The 14,342-nt window shown below is 37.9% G+C and overlaps 1 protein-coding gene across 3 annotated transcripts in view; it reads left to right on the top strand.

Moving 5' to 3' along the window:
* The first annotated feature begins 14,131 nt into the window (after nt 1–14,131).
* The window catches only part of npr3 (natriuretic peptide receptor 3), a 30,490-nt gene continuing 30,279 nt past the window's right edge, over nt 14,132–14,342 (top strand). For all 3 annotated transcript variants that reach the window (XM_063195240.1, XM_063195241.1, XM_063195242.1), the window contains exon 1: nt 14,132–14,342. This exon is cut by the window's right edge and continues 784 nt beyond it. The gene's annotated coding sequence lies outside the window, so the exon portion shown is untranslated.

Raw genomic sequence — 14,342 nt, 5'->3', positions numbered from 1 at the left:
TGTATTTTATAACACTACACTTTAACACATTACTTTTATAATACAAATGTACTTATAATAGACTTAAAATTGAATATACTAATAGTATATTTAACAGTACCACACTTAAGCACATTACTTTAAAAATACAAATGTACTTACAATACATTTAAATGCAATACACTAATAGTGTATTTTATAATACTACACTTAAGTATATAACTTTTAAAATACAAAGATACTTAAAATACACTTAAAATATAATACACTAATAGTATACTTTATAATGCTACACTTTAGCACATTACATTTAAAATACAAATGTACTTAAAATACATTTAAATAGAATATACTAATAGTATATTTAACAATACCACACTTTAGCACATTACTTTAGAAATACAAATGTATTTACAATTCATTTAAATACAATACACTAATAGTGTATTTTATAATACTACACGTTAACACATTACTTTTAAAATACAAATGTACTTAAAATAGACTTAAAATTGAATATACTACTAGTATAATTAACAATACCACACTTAAGCACATTACTTTAAAAATACAAATGTACTTACAATACATTTAAATACAATACACTAATAGTGTATTTTATAATACTACACTTAAGTACATAACTTTTAAAATACAAAGATACTGAAAATACACTTAAAATATAATACACTAATAGTATACTTTATAATGCTACACTTTAGCCCTTACTTTTAAAATACAAATGTACTTAAAATACATTTAAATACAATACACTAATAGTGTATTTCATAATACTACACTTAAGTACATGACTTTTAAAATACAAAGATACTTAAAATGCACTTAAAATATAATACACTAATAGTACACTGTATAATGCTACACTTTAGCACATTACTTTTAAAATACAAATGTACTTAAAAATGACTTAAAATACAATATACTAATAGTATATTTGACAATACTACACTTTAGCACATTACTTTTAAAATACAAATGTACTTACAATACATTTAAATACAATACACTAATAGTGTATTTTATAATACTACACCTAAGTACATAACTTTTAAAATACAAAGATACTTAAAATACACTTAAAATATAATACACTAACAGTACACTGTATAATGCTACACTTTAGCACATTACTTTTAAAATACAAATGTACTTAAAATATACTTAAAATACAATATACTAATAGTATATTTGACAATACTACACTTTAGCACGTTACTTTTAAAATACAAATGTACTTACAATACATTTAAATACAATACACTAATAGTGTATTTTATAATACTACACTTAAGTAGCCTAGAAATCTAGACGCCCCTAGCGACCGCAAATTGAATTTGCTCCCGGGGGCAGTCTAGCGGACCCCGGTCGTTTTGCGAGGCTGAAAGTTATCTGATGACAGGGCCAATCAAATCGCGAGGGGGGCCGGGCTACCTAGTAAACAGGAAACTTTCTAAGAAGAAGCATGGTGTCCGTCCGTGCTACGTACAGCACGAAAGTGTTTACTTAATTTAAAAACCCTGGATGATAATACATTTCGTGGCTGACATGGATTGATGTAATAATACACCATGAACTTATGGGGCGCAAATAGATCTCAACACATTACCATTTGATCATTCGATGTTTTAAACTAGCTCAGTAAGCGTTGAGCATTTTACAGAACCAGACAGTCACACGTTATTATCAGACCACTACTGTAGGTGTAGAATGACATTGCTGCCCCAATTTCTAACAAGACACATGCAATTAAAAACGAGACATTTGGGAGCTTTGGAAGTCTTTGAGTAGCTTACTAAATATATGGGAATGACACCGAGTCTACCAAGCTAGTGGCTAGCTAACCTGTCGTCAACAACACAGACCTAGGTATCCAGGTTGGGGTTAGTCTTAGAAAAAAACTAGGGTTAGAAACAAAAAACTAACATCAAAAAGATAACTAGCTCCGTTATATGGCGGTGGGATCGATAGTCTGGCTAGTGGGAGCGAGCTGACCCGGGAGCGTCCTGCGTTGGGAGCGACAATCCGGGAAAGTTATGGGTAGCTGGCTAGCTAACGCCGAACATGCCATGTTGACAACAATCATAAATATAACCATTTATCAAGCCCCAAATTGCTCGACATTTTGCTGATTGATCAAGGAGGGTCATGTGGTTGAAAACGAGGCATTTTTGAACTGTATAAGTGAAAACACGATTTATTAAGAAACTTGTTTGTGGCTGTGGTCATCACATGAATTCACTGCTACGACGGCTGGAAGTTGCCGCTACAAAGAGGCCCTCGCTAGTGGCTAGCTAACCTGTCGTCAATAGCAGAGCTAGGTATCCAGCCTTGTATTATATGCCTGCCGCAAATTCTAATAAGATCCATGTCATTAAAAACGAGACATTTGGGAGCTTTGAAAGTCTGTAAGTCGCTTACTAAATAGATGGGAATGACACCTGGTCTACCGACCTAGCGGCTAGCCATGTATTAGTTATGGGTATACAGCTAGCTAGCTAACACCGAACATGCCATGTTGACAACAATCATAAATATAACCATTTAACAAGCCCCAAATTGCTCGACATTTCGCTGATTGATCAAGGAGGGCCATGTGGTTGAAAACGATGCATTTTTGAACTGTATAAGTGAAAACACGATTTATTAGGAAACTTGTTTGTGGCTGTGGTCATCACACGAATTCACTGCTACGACGGCTCGAAATTGCCGCTTCAACTACAAAGGGGCGTGTCGCGTGTACGAGACAGCTGTGACGTTACACAGAAGTGTGTGGGGATTGGTTGTTTGCCATCCAATTGCGTGACGTTGAGTGCTGAAGCAACCGTTTATCCCGCCCACACTGCTGCCCAGCTCTCCTAGACCCTGGTACAGCTTTTTGCTGTACGGGTCTGGCTGCGCTAGGCTAACACTTAAGTATATAACTTTTAAAATACAAAGATACTTAAAATACACTTAAAGTATAATACACTAATAGTATACTTAATAATGCTACACTTTAGCACATTACTTTTAAAATACAAATATACTTGAAATACAATTAAAATATAATACACTAATAGTCTATTTTACAATACTACACTTAGCACATTACTTTTAAACTACAAATATACTTAAAATGCATTTAAAATACAATACACTAACAGTATATTTTATAAAACGATATGTAAGTACATAACTTTAATAATACAAATGATTTTAAAATATATTTAAAATACACTAAACTATAAGTATATTTTTAAATACCATACTTAAGTACTTTACTTGATAAATAGAGTGTACTTAAAATATACTTTCAGAAAATTAAATATATTTAAAGTACACTTAAGTACACATTTTTTTTGACCTGGGTCTCCTCTCACACTATCCTGTCATAATAAAGGCACAAAAGCCCCCAAAACATACTTTAAAAAAGAGTCCATGAGTAGAATGGAGAGAAGGCCCTGATTCAGCAGGTGTAGGCCTATGCACCGTGGCGTTAGGCTATTGGCCCTTCTCCCAAGGTCTCACTCACGTCAAAGCAGAAGCGTGAGGAATTACCCTTTTGTTTGTTTATTAACAGCATTTTAACCTTGAGATCAATTTTTTGTTTTACCATCAATGTAGTTTTTGTATTAACAGCCCATTTCCCATCTTCAATACAGTACAAAGCGAACAAGAAAAATGTAAAGAAGCTGGAACATCTTGATGATATAAGACTCTTCCCAGTGGAGTAGAAATGTTACTTTGACTTTTCACAATGAACAAAGTGATGTGCACTGTATGAATGACTGACTACTCTTTTGGATATGTCCTTTAAGCAGATGTACTGTAGCCTATATGAAGTCAAAGAAGAACTATTCTTACAGTGTACGTATCTACCTCATTAGGTACAGTAGAATAACGGGTGTATAAACTACACTATAGGGGGCGCTGTGGTGAAGTGCGCTAAGCCCCCCACATTTGGGCTTGCATGCCCACGGAGACCCCGGTTCGGGTCCAGCCGGGGTCATTTCCCGATCCCACCCCGTCTCTCTGTCCCTCTCGCTTCCTGTCACCATCTTCGACTGTCCTGTCAAATAAAGGCATAAAAGCCCCTTGAAAATATATATATATTTTAAAACTACACTATATTGCCAAAAGTATTCACAAACGTGCCTTGACTCACACTCAAGTACCATCCTATTCCTAACACATAAGATCCGATATGATGCCGGTCCAGCACATTTCAGACTGCATGGTGCTGAGTGTGTAATTTGGTGGAGAAGGACAGTGTAGGATTGTTTTCTAGCCTGATGATCATGAGTTTCAAATCTCTTCGATACTAGGTCTGACCAAGACCATAACAACTGACGTTTTCAGGCATGGTTGACCCACCTCCCTTGATTTGCTACTGGTCGAGGGCAGAAGAGGCTTAGCCAAAGTTTAAACCAAACATTTTCTTAGTCCAAATAGAACGTCTGCGAGGGCGGAGCCTGGGTAGTTTTTTCAGGATTTGGGCTTGGCCCTTTATTTCCAGTGATAGGATATTTGAATGCTTCAGTATACCAAAACATTTTGGACAATTCAATGCTCCCAACCTTATGTGAACCGTTTGGAGCGGGCACCTTCCTTTTCCAACATGACTTTGCATCAGTGCATAAAACAAGGTCCATAAAGACATAGATGACAGAGTATGGTGTGGATGAATTTCACTGGCCTGCGCAGAGTGCGGACCAGTTGTCGATAAAACACTTTTGGGATGAATTTGAGCAGAGACTAAGAGTCAGGACTTCTCGACAAACATCAGTGTGTTACCTCACCAATACACAGGAAGAATGGACGAAAATTCACAAGGAACACAATTTTCAATCTTGTGGACAGCCTTCCAAGAAGATTTGAGACTTAAATAGCTGCAAAAGGTGGACAGACATCATATTGAACCCATTGTGTTAGGAATTTGATGGTACTTAAGTTTATGTGTGAGTCAAGGCAGGCTAGCGAAAACTTTTGGCAATGTAGTGTATGCCAGATCATGTACGGTAGAAGTGTAATTACATCATTGTGAGGATTTCTTCTTCTTTAGATGCATATGCCTTTATGGTGTTCCATTCACAATATTCACTGACTGTGGGCTACGGCTTGATGAAAAATATGTAATTACTGGAAATGTCAGATAGGTCGAGACCTCAATCGTCAAGCAATTTATCATGTCTACTCAACATAAGCACTGCACAGTGGAATAACTGTAACTGCTATGTATTAACATGTAATCCTATACTTACATCAGTACCTCTACTTCGTGTATCTTTGCTACTGAGTTAATGAATGGATGTGTTCCCATTTTTCACTTGCCCAATACCTGTTGTAATCCAAGGGTGCTGTACCACAACAGACCACTGGGAGGTGTCACAGAATCTTCTTTCACCCTGTAATGATGAGTCATGTGACCCCCTATATCACAGACGATTAATTCATTACTGGGCATCTGAGGCTTAATGGTTAGGGAGTAGGTTTAGGAATCAGAAGGTTACAGGTTTGAACTCCATCCTAACCATTAGGGGAATAAGTGTCCTTGAGCAAGTCCCCTATATCCCTCCTGTTATCCTTGGGGTCTATGTGACCCCATTCAATGTTTAACGTCTGAAAAATACATGAAGTACATAATTCTTTTGCTTCATCTTTGATGACTTTTCCTAAATGTATGGGGTCAATGTGAAATAAGTGAAATTTCCACAACATTTTTTTCCCTAAGTGCTGTACACATTTTGGTTACATATTTTAAGTGTATTAAACATAAATGGAACATCCATATTTTGCTAATACATGTTCCAATCTGTCTAGATTATGTAAAATACATGAACGTAAGTTATTTAGAAAAGAACATTTTGCTTTATTTAGGGCTCTGATAACTAACAATATGTATGATGTGGACGAGGGCCAAAACTAATTAAGGCAACTTTTGGGCAGTTGTTGCACATTTTCGCCTAGTCATGGATTCGTTTTTTTGGTGTGTGGGCTGTGTGTGGGGGTGCTAGAACTTATCTAAAGAGCTTTTTTATGTCCCCAACAGAGCAACAGTAAATATATGAGGCATAAACCTGTGCAAAAGTTTTTGCTTCTACTGATTTTGTAGACATTTAAGTGACTGGGGTCAAAATGACCCCAAGGATCACGGATGTAAGCTAAATCTGAGGATAACAGGAGGGATATATAACCCCAGATTGTTCCAGAGACTGAAACCAATACCCACTAAAAACTGTTTAAAAGTCGCTTTGGATAGAAGTGTCGGCTAAGTGTAAAGAAATGTAATGTAATGAACTTGAAAATGTTGAATAGTGTCACTTCAATTCACTTTATTGTCTTTGCAATCTGCCCAGCAGGCACACTGTAAATAAAAGAATGAAGTGGCCATGTGCTTGGAAGCTCATAGTTTCTAAAGGCAATTGCTATCTGTGCCAAATATAGGTCTTGCACATGGCATGTGTCAATGAGCTACACATTTCTTGTAAACTGATTCACATGATGTAGAATTTGAGAAGTTTGAATATTGGGGAGTGTGGGCTCTTGTGAGTGAATTTCAAGCTAGTGTGTTCAGATGCAAGGCCCTCCGAGTGCATTTATGATGGGTTTACAAAAATGGGTTGTATTTCTGTCATTTTAGTCATTTCAATGGTATTAACTTGCGTATAGATCTTGCAGCACATTCTTTCCCTGTCACTATGTGTAATAATGCAATAACATGTAGCATTATTAAGTTGCATTTTAGAGTTAGGGTTAGGATTAGATTAGATAAGATTATATTAGATAAAACTTTATTGTTATTGTCACATGAAACAGAAAATTGTCTTTGGCTTGGCTCCGATCATTCTCACAGACATTAGACAAGACTTGTAGCATAATAAACTAGACTAAATGTGAGATTGGATGTTTAATTTAGTCTGGCCCTAATGAATGATAGATCCGAAGATTGTTGATGAGAACAACCCGTTGTCTTTCATACTGTACCTGCGCCTATAGGCCAACGCTGTGACCAATCAGCGTCATCTTTCTTGTTGTTGAGCTTTCCCAGCGTCGCGAGCTTCATCGCCAGTCCCTCAAAACACTGCCCGCTTTGATTCAAAACACATCTCTGCGTTGTGATTGGTTTGCCAGATTCGGGACATTTTGGCAGTTCGCAGTTATGGATCAAGGCTAGACCAGTAACAGCTTAAAAAAAAAAAGACTGCTAGCGGGTGGTGCTAGTTTACTAGGCTGCAAGACTTGACAAAACAGGACAAAACCAGAAAAGACAATACATGTATGCTGAGGCTAGATAGCTGGTCATTGTTCATCTTTTGTTGAGTAGGGCTACAGCTGAGGGGATGAAGGATTTCTCATATCTGTTTTTGTGTATGTATTTTGGTATAAGTACTAGAATACACTGATCACTGATTTTGTTTTCCTGATATGGCTGCAATGGTGAGATAAGCCTTCATCATAGCAAACTCCTCTAATGGCCTTCATCAGGATTTTTATTTATTTATTTAAGTTTTTTTTGGTCTTTTTGACTTTATTCATGAGAGTACAGTGCAGAAGGCGACAGGAAGCGAGTTGGGGGAGAGAGAGACGGGGAAGGGTTGGCAAAGGACCCTGGCCGGGAATCGACCCCGGGTCGGCCAGATAGCAAACGAGTGCCCTACCATTTGCGCCATTCAGGCCTTCATCAGGACTTCATCAGGACTTTTTACATTTGTAGAGAATCAATCTATAGTATTGAACCCTTTCATACGGAGTCTTTATTATAAGCTTGTTGTTACTTAAATGGTAATAACTGTCCCTACCATGGTGCATATGGTAGGGCATTCGTTTGCTATGCGGCCGACCCGGGTTCGATTCCCGGCCCGTGTCCTATGCCAACCCAAGTCTTAATCTTTTACTGAAGACTCAGTAATGTCGCAGCAATGTTATTAGAATGTAGTTGAGATTTTAGGCGGCCATTGACTCGGATTGCCAGTGATCCCATCTGCAGCTAGGACTATCTGAACGGGGCAATGAAACTGCTCTCAGTTTTAATGTGCTTTCTCCCCAATCACATAATGCTACCAGTCCCTTATTTGTCTGTCTGCCAAATCAAAGATTCTTCTCATCTCCAATGTGTCCTAATGGCACCATCTCCATTGTAACCTCACACAACAGAGCTATTCACAGTGTAGGCTTACACGGCAAAAAATGGGGATGTTCTTCAATTTGTCACTGTGGGAGAAATAAACGATTTCAGGCGAATATACAGTGAATTAGGTTCGTCAGAGATCTCTTTAAAGGTTCTCCCACACCCCATAATAAAATATCCTCAAATAAGCGTTGGGTTCTCTGAGGAAGCTTCAACAAAAATTTGGAATTCTTCCATGAACTAATTTGTCACCTACAGTCTCTAGTGGTTATCAACGTTTTTTGAACAAACACCCCCTGGACCTCATCCTAAGCCTGCCAATGGCCCCTTGACCTCATCATAAGCCTGCCAACGCCCCCCTTAGTATTAAAATAATCAAATAGACTAATGCTCCCACTGACAACTAAGCCCCTGCCCGCCCCCTCACAACTGTATCCTTCTCAACGCCCCCCTAGGCCTCCCAAACGCCCCCTAGGGGGCTGTACCGCCCCCGTTGAGAAACACTAGTCTAGTAGTTTCCTCTGAGAATTGTTAAGGTTACCCCCATAGAATATTCTTTGAGGAACATTTTTCATTTTTACAGTCTATTTCTCCTAAGACAAGTCTCTGTTATAAAGTAATGAGGGGATATAAGATCTAAAGTGCCCCTGTTTTAAATAAAGCTGATTGACATGGGATGGCCCTGTTTTCACGTCACGACACTGTTTCATTTTAATGGCACATCAGCTGCACATGACATCAATTTGGTCTGCGCCAGGCCACATGGATGAAAGACTGACAAGAGCACTGTAGGAGGGTGTCTGGTGTCTGGCAGAGAGAGAGAGAGAGAGAGAGAGAGCGAGAGAGCGAGAGAGAGAGAGAACGCGTGCAGTGCAGGCCTTTGCGTGTGAAACGGCAGTTTATCCCGGGTGTCTGATTACCATGGCGCGGTATCTGGTGCATCTGTCTGCAGGTGTGTCGGAGTAGTAGTGCTGCAGCGTCCACGTAAGCCAGGGATGTGCAACTGGAGTCCCGGGGGACACATGCGGCCCGCCTCCTCACTCAGTGTGGCCCTTAGATAAAACATACTTAGGCCTACAGAAATAAATAAATAATGACCAGATTTTTCATTACACTACTGAATTCATCCATTGTAATTTTACTGTTGGCCGATGGAGAACACTCCCATTCCTTCCAAACAATATCAGCAGTCACTGAGCAACCAACTTCACCTCGAACTCCCTCGATCCCTGCATGTGGCCCTCCGATGATGTTGATGAAAAAATGTTTCCCTCCTTAGCATGAAAGTTTCCCATCCCTGACGTAAGACAACCTCTGTGGATGGAGGGAGCCCACCTCAGCTCAGCTCACAGGCTTACGAGAGGCCAGACAGACACCTGCCCACCCAACTGCTTGGTTACGGAAAGATCCATACTAGAGCATGACACGGGAGTGGATTTTCACTCCCGTCCCATCCCGGTCCCAGAAAAAAAACCAATCCCGTCCCATCCCGGACTGGAGTAAAAGAAACAAATCCCATCCCGTCCACTCCTGAAAAGAATGTTTCCCAATCCTGCCCACTCCCACTCAAAATCAATCCCACTCCCGTTTCATAAAAAAACGAGGCTTTTTTAAATGAAAAAATAAGCGAGCATTCCCGCTCTCGTTCATTTTTATTCCCGCTCCTGCCCGCTCCCATTCATCTTTATTCCCGCTCCTGCCCGCTCCCGTTTATGGGGCGCCGTTTGTAAAGCTGACTGTGCTAAAAATTTCATAAACATTTTGTCACATTTAGCTTAAAACAGTGTTGTAAAAATGGTGTGAATTTTTCAGACTGCCCTTTTTACACATTTAGAACAATAAATGTTAAATCTAAATAATGTATACAAATGTTAAATATAAATCTAAATAATAAATAAAAATGTTAAATCTAAATATTAAATCTAAATGTTAAATCTAAATATTAAATCTAAATGTTGAATCTAAATGTTATATCTAAATCTAAATGATAAATCTAAATGTTATATCTAAATGTTAAATCTAAATGTGAAATCTAAATCTAAATGTTAAATCTAAATGTTAAATCTAAATGTTAAATCTAAATGTTACATCTAAATATTTAGATTTAGATTTAACATTTAGATTTAACATTTAGATAAGTTAAGTTACAAACACAAAAATGTTTAATCTAAATGTTAAATCTAAATGTTAAATCTTAACATTTAGATTTGACATTTAGATTTAACATTTAGATTTAACATTTAGGTTTAGATTTAACATTTAGATTTAAATTCCACATTTAGATTTAAGTTTATATTTAACATTTAGATTTAGAGTTATTATTTAGATTTGACATTTAGATTTAACATTTAGATATATTATTTAGATTTAGATTTAACATTTAGATTTAACATTTAGGTTTAGATTTAACATTTAGATTTAAATTCCACATTTAGATTTAAGTTTATATTTAACATTTAGATTTAGAGTTATTATTTAGATTTGACATTTAGATTTAACATTTAGATATATTATTTAGATTTAGATTTAACATTTAGATATAACATTTAGATTTAGATTTAACATTTAGATATAACATTTAGATTTAACATTTAGATATAACATTTAGATATAACATTTAGATTTAACATTTAGATTTAGATTTATTATTTAGACTTGACATTTAGATGTAACATTTTTATATGTTATTTAGATTTATATTTAACATTTAGCTACATTATTTAGATTATTATTTAGATTATTGTTCTAAATGTGCAAAAGGGGGAGTCTGAAAAATTCACACCGTTTTTAAAACACTGTTTTAAGCTAAATGTGACAAAATGTTGATGGAATTTCAGCTAAATGTGACAAAATGTTGCTGAAATTTTCAGCACAGTCAGCTTTACAAACGGCGCCCCATACCTGTTCATCTTTGAATTTTGACTCCCATGGACCCATGGGACTTCCCGAAAAATGTCATCCTCTAATCCATACCTCGTTGGCTTTCAAACGGCTCCAGTTACTCAGTGCAGACTAACTGGCATAATGCAGAAGTACTGGTGCATTTGTTTCTTTGTGTATTTGTTTATTTTGTAAAATAGAACAGAGCAAAGGTGTAGGTTTGGCTTGGAAAATGGTGGGGGCATTATAATGACAAATTGCATTACATTTGTGAAAAAAGTGTTGGGGACAAGCAAGGTTAATCTCAAAAGTGGTATGGATACGTCCCCACCATCCACGCCTAAAATTACACCCATGGAACAGAGCATAGAACACACCAGAATAGAATAGAACAGAACAGAATACAATGGAACACCTACACAATGTACACTACCCGTGCATATCTATCATTCTCACCACTGAAATTCATTCAATTCAGTTTATTATTAGGGACCATGTAGGCTACAATTAAAACATAAATGGCGAATTTACATCTGTAGTCCCTGACAGGACACAACATTAAAATAAAACAAAACAAAATAAAATAAACCATCAAAAATATATGAACACATAAATACAATAAACAAATCACCACAACCTTATGCTTGATCCGGCGGCGATCAGTAGCAACTCAATGAATAGAGGAGTAACATGGGTTCTTTTGGGTTGATTGAATACCAAACATGCTATCTGGAACATCTGCAGTGGTTTTAGCGCACAAGCAGGTATACCTGCTATGTCTTAATCTGTTACTTAATGCTCTTGGTAATGTCATAGCAATGTTGTTATGATGTATTGGGGTATTTTCAGCAACTCAATAGGCCCTCTGGCAACCCCACCTGCACTAAGAGGCTATCACAGGAGGGGTAGAGGCCCTGACTAACAATACCATGTTGTAGTAGCCTACACTGCCCAACAGATGTCAGTGCCATTGCATCAGCAGACAACTCAAATGAGAACATCATGTCATGCTATCTTTTGTGTTTGTCTTTTTTATCATTATTTGATGCTTTGATCTGTCATTGTCTACTTCATCATTCAACATCACTGGTGAAGGTCATTCTGATCTGTGACTGTGGTGTATACTATGTTGTTCAGCAGTCGGCAGAAAGCTTGTGATTAAATAAATGTCATGTTAGTTGCATGCATTTTTATTCTCTGATTCATGCAAAATGGGTATGGCATGGCATGCAAGATTTGGTCAATTTGAGCCATTCAACAATATATGGGGATTAACAAGTGCCACCATATTAATAGTAGGCCTATACAGTGGTTCCCAAACGCAACCTTTCACAAGTCGAAGTAGTTTCAGCATCCTTTAATCCCTGCAACTACAGCAGGAAACATAATAAATGTAGCAGTATAGAGTTTGTGTGCAAATGAGGCCATTTCAAAGAGTTGGCCAGTTCAAAGAGTGACTGTGGTTCTTAAGTAAAGGGAATATTGTTTGGCTTACTTTTGGTACTTTTGGTTTATTTTGGTTCACTCGAGTCATTTAATTTACCGGTATTCAATTATTAATTTAGTTTTGCAATACTTTCCCTCCAAACTGATGCCCCCCGTACCCTCTCGTGCCCACCCCCAATCCCCCCCACTGGTCTTGTACATCAAAACGCTAATTCATGGCCGCATGACCTGCAAAAAGAATGCAGTTAATTTGTCAAAACATAAAGTACGTTGTTTGATCTCAAAAAGTCTGAATAAAATTCTGTAAAAGTTGTGTGTTTGAGTCCTTCTGTAAGAACATGTTGGGAGAACGGCTAGTAAGCAAGTACACCGGAGGGCAGCAGCCTTAATGACTAAATGCTCCAAATTACACCCCTTGGGCTCATTCAAACTACATTAATGCAATGGGCTAAAGATAACAGTGACTAAGAGATTTGTTTGCTAAATGGCGTCCATGATTTTTTTTACCACTTAATTATCTAATAGCTTTAAGTGGCATGGCGGTTCTTGGGAACCTATATGCAGATAAATCACACATGCAAGCCGCAAAAGACTTTGCACACCCAAAGACATTAAAACATGACGTACATTGGGTATTTTTTTCTCGTCTGGAGAACTTGGGTGAGTAATTTTCAATCCACCGTTGCAATGAGCCATGGTAAATGTCTTGTGCTACAGTGGTTGTTTCAGCCTTTTTCATTGGATTATTTTCTTTAACTTAATAAACTAGGCCAGTGTGGTTATTAAAATAATGTTTAAGCAAATAAAAAGTGTAACTCTGTGTTTGTGGAAAAGTACGCGTTATAGCCTACCTCCTCGGTCAATGAACTTGCTCGAGCCAGCCAAAGGCGCCTTGAATCTGAAAAAGACAGTCCCAGTACTCCATCTCTATTCCCTTCTCAGCGCGCTGTGTGAATGCTCCTTTAATACCGCTAGATGGCACTCCTTAGAAGCATTGCAGGGAGAAGTAATACTTACCTCTGATGTCCCTGCTCGAGATGTATTTTTACATTTTAAGATGTTACCAATATGAATGCGCATGCCAAGTATGCAGGGAATCTAGGTACAACTGGCAGAGGTAGGAAAATCAGAGTTGTTGGCTGGAGTGAGCTCATCTTCCCATCCCAACCCTCGCATCACAGCAGATGAAAATATATCGGGAGTAGATAAATATAGCTGTTTCATCTCGTCATATATAAACCTTCAGCTAAATTGGCGCAAGCGTCATTTTGTTCATGGAATAAACCATCAAACTTGGGTGCGCTTTCTCTCTCTCTCTCTCTCTCTCTCTCTCTCTCTCTCTCTCTCTCTCTCTCTCTCTCTCTCTCTCTCTCTCTCTCTCTCTCTCAATGAGGGGACTGTTGTGCAAGATGAACTACATATGACGCGTTTAAAACGTAAATATTCCCCTTAGTGTTAACAACATGTCCAAGTTTATTTAGTTTAGACGCTGCAATATGCACAGCTCCATGACAGATTAGCGCAGGGCCGAGTTGCAGCATTCAGTTGCGCTCAAGACAGCCAAGCGCAGTGTAGGAGCACAGAGAGACTTGTCTCTTTAAGAAAGAGGTGGGCTTGTCTGCGGATGACGCAGACATGCAAATGAAGAGGATGCTTCAAAACTCCGGGTCGTCGGCAGCGTGTGTGGTAACCATTCTACAGTTACCACAGTTAAACCAGGGGAACTATCGCAAACACTGCAGAATCACTTGAGAAGATAGACATATTTGAAATCTTTAGCCTGTGAGCGCAGTGTCACTCCGGGCCTTGGGGTTTGCTTACAAAAAAAACTTAAAGAAAAGAAAAAGCAGAAGGGATTCTTTTGAAATTGTATTAGTGGCGGAATTCCCTCAAAGCATAATTTCACCGT

The sequence above is a fragment of the Engraulis encrasicolus genome, chromosome 3 (assembly GCF_034702125.1).
Source record: "Engraulis encrasicolus isolate BLACKSEA-1 chromosome 3, IST_EnEncr_1.0, whole genome shotgun sequence".
In the NCBI taxonomy this organism is placed as follows: domain Eukaryota; kingdom Metazoa; phylum Chordata; class Actinopteri; order Clupeiformes; family Engraulidae; genus Engraulis; species Engraulis encrasicolus.
The sequence above is the reverse complement of the archived record's forward strand: the minus strand, read 5'-3'. Positions and strand labels throughout refer to the sequence as shown.